This window comes from Phyllostomus discolor, chromosome 5 (assembly GCF_004126475.2).
Source record: "Phyllostomus discolor isolate MPI-MPIP mPhyDis1 chromosome 5, mPhyDis1.pri.v3, whole genome shotgun sequence".
Taxonomy (NCBI): Eukaryota; Metazoa; Chordata; class Mammalia; order Chiroptera; family Phyllostomidae; genus Phyllostomus; species Phyllostomus discolor.
The window spans coordinates 5,196,618-5,199,686 of record NC_040907.2 but is presented as its reverse complement, the minus strand read 5'-3'; the positions used below and the strand labels follow the sequence as shown (position 1 = coordinate 5,199,686).

At 51.3% G+C, this 3,069-nt stretch overlaps 1 non-coding gene across 1 annotated transcript; it reads left to right on the top strand.

The window, feature by feature from the left end:
* The first annotated feature begins 2,297 nt into the window (after positions 1–2,297).
* LOC114498270 lies at positions 2,298–2,401 on the top strand. Its single transcript, XR_003684708.1, has one exon. It is a non-coding gene; the product is annotated as a U6 spliceosomal RNA (small nuclear RNA).
* Positions 2,402–3,069: the final 668 nt, after the last annotated feature.

Below are 3,069 nucleotides of genomic sequence, written 5' to 3'. Positions count from 1 at the left end.
GGACTTCTCAGACTGGGAGAGTGCCAGGCCGACCAGAACGGGGCGGCCGCCCCAGTGGGGGGCGTTGTCCCAGCTATTGCTTGCCCCCAGGGAAGCCAGTGACCTCCCTGGGGCTTCTCTATAGAAGGAGTAGATGGGGCTGTTGCGGGGAGATGCAAGTTCAGTGGTCTCCAGGCTGGGCAGGGAATCCGGGAGCGAGCGGGCAGGCGTGAGGACGCAGGGGCCCTGTGGGGTGGCGGGGCCTGGGGACACCCGGACAGGAGGCTCCTTGCACCTCCGGCAGCCCACCCCCGCCAGGCGGGACGTGAGCCCTGGCCTGCCAGACATCTGATTTTGCAAAGGAGTTTTTGTAAAAACTCCCGAATTCTGAAATGTTGGCTCACAGAGTAAGGACATCCTGGACGGACCGCACAAACACGTCCGACTGCCAAGCTGGCCTCCGGGCAACTGGTCTGCGACCTCTGGACAGCAGGGGCGCTCCGTTTCCCGCCGGCCCTGAGCTGCAGAGGTCTTACGGACTCCGGCCAGCCGTCCCCTCGGTTGTTTGGAGACTAATGACATGGTTCACTTTGAGGAGGAATAAGCAAATATATAGAGGTTTCAAAAGCTGGTTTCAGGGGCTTCATCCTAAAAAAGCAATTTCTGCAAAGTGGCTCAGGCCTGCCTATCGATCCGTTGATTCAGGTGCCGGAGAGGCCCTGCCTTTCGGTGTCTGCTGTGACCCGGGCGACCACCACGCTGAGTGAGAGGAGCCGGACAGAAAAGGCCTCGTGTTGTAGGATTCCTCTGAAATGAAAAGTCAGCAGCAGGCAAATCCAGAGAGACGGAAAGCAGATGGGGGCGGGGTGTGCCAGGGGCCGGGGCCGGAGGTCTGGGGAGTACTGCTAATGGGCGCGTAGGGTTTTGTTTTGGGGTGAGGAACGTGTCCTGGAATTTGATAGTGCTGATGGCCATACGACCTCGTGAATGTTCAAGAAACCACTGAATGGTACACTTTAAAATGGGGAATTTTGCCCTGCCTGGCGTAGCTCAGTGGATTGAGCGCGGGCTGTGAACCAAAGCATTGCAGGTTCGATTCCCAGTCAGGGCACATGCCTGGGTTACAGGCCACGGCCCCCAGCAACTGCACATTGATGTCTCTCTCTCTGTTTCTCCCTCCCTTCCTTCCCTCTCTAAAAATAAATAAATAAAATCTTTTAAAACTGGGGAATTCTAAGGTACGTGAATTTAAAGATATACTGTGAAGGTGTCAATGATCCCAAACGGATCCACAGATTTTATCCAGTCAAAATTTCAGCAGGCTCCTTTTTGGATAGAAATGGACAAACTGATTCTGAAATTAAACGAAAAGGTAAAGGACGTAGAACAGCCAAATGACTTTGAAAATGAAGAGCAAAGGAGGAGGAGGTCTCACGCTCCCTGACTTCAAGACTCATAAAGCTACATAATCAGGACACTGTGGTACTGGCGTAAAGACAGACAACCAGATCAATGGGACAGAACAGAGAGCCCAGAAATAAGACCCACACGAATATGGACGACAGATTTTTCAACAAAGGTTCAAAGGCAATTCAGTGGAAAAAGAATAGTCGTTTCAACAAATGTTCTGGAACAACTAAATATCCATATGCAAAAAAACAACAACAAAAAAGAACCTCGATGCATCCATGCCTTGCATCATGTCACAGGCTTACACGTAAAATTTAATAATATAAACCTTGTAGGAGAAAGCCCTGTGGTGTTGGGTCAGGCACGGATTTCCTAGAAATGGCACTCAGAGCGCGATGCACGAAAGAGCCACTTGATATGGACCTGGACTCGATTCAAACGGGAAACTTCTGGTTTGTTTTTGAAACACACTGCGAAGAGACCGAAGACAAGCCACGGGACTGTTATAAAATATTTACAAATCATATATCTGATAAAGGAGCTGGATTAAAAAAAAACATTAGAGAGAACTCTGAAAAGTTAATAAGAAAGCCCATTTTTTTCAAAGTGGGCCAAATGTTTGGACAAACAGATGCTTCTTTGGTTTAATAAGCGACATGTTCCTTTTTGGAGGGCCAGCACACGTATGAGAAAACGCTTCATTGGTCATTAGGGACATGCAAATGAAAACCACAGTGAGATATTGCCACATGCCTCGTCGGGTGATTAAAATGAAAGAGATCGACCCCGCCGAGTGCTGGCAAAGGTGCGGAGCGACTGGAACTCACACGGCGCCGGTGCCGCTGGGACCGCAGACCGGCAGAGCTGCTCTGGGGGTCGGCTTGGCCGCTTTGGGGAAGCGAGGCACGGCGCTTGGTTTGGCAGCACCTGCACTGAGGCTGGAACCACACGAAGATCAGCCCAGCCCCCGAGCAAGGACGACACGCACGTTCACGAAGTGTTCCGTTTTTTTAAAAAATTAAGCATACAAGCCCTGGCTGGCGTAGCTCAGTGGATTGAGCTCGGGCTGCGAACCAAAGCATCGAAGGTTCGATTCCCAGTCAGGGCACATGCCTGGGTTGCAGGCCATGTCCCCCAGCAGCCGCACATTGATGTTTCTCTCTCTCTCTCTTTCTCCCTCCCTTCCCTCTCTAAAAATAAATAAATAAAATCTTCATACAACTGCCATATGACCCAGCCACTCTCCTTCTCAATGCTTACCCTAAAGAAAAGGAAATACATAGTCACACAAAGACTGTATGTATACGCCTGTTCATAGGAGCGTTACTTACGATAAGAAAAACTGGAAACAACCCGGATGCCCATTGACAGGCGCATGGATGAATACATTGCGGTTTAGCCTACAGGGGAACATCGCTCAGCAAGTAGAAGGAATGGACCACTGATACGTGCAATAACACATAAATCTCTAAATGACTGCTGGATGAGATGCTGGACAATGACAACCAGAGGACAGGCCTGCGTTGTCAGCTCACCCGGCCGCCGCAGCCAAGGTCGCAGGCTGGGGGCTCAAACAGCAGGACAGTGAGGTCCCAGGGGGCAGGGGGTGTGCCGGGAGCCCGAGGCCAAGGCACCGGCAGGTCCGCTCTCTCTTGAGGCCTCTGTCCTTGGCTTGTAGGC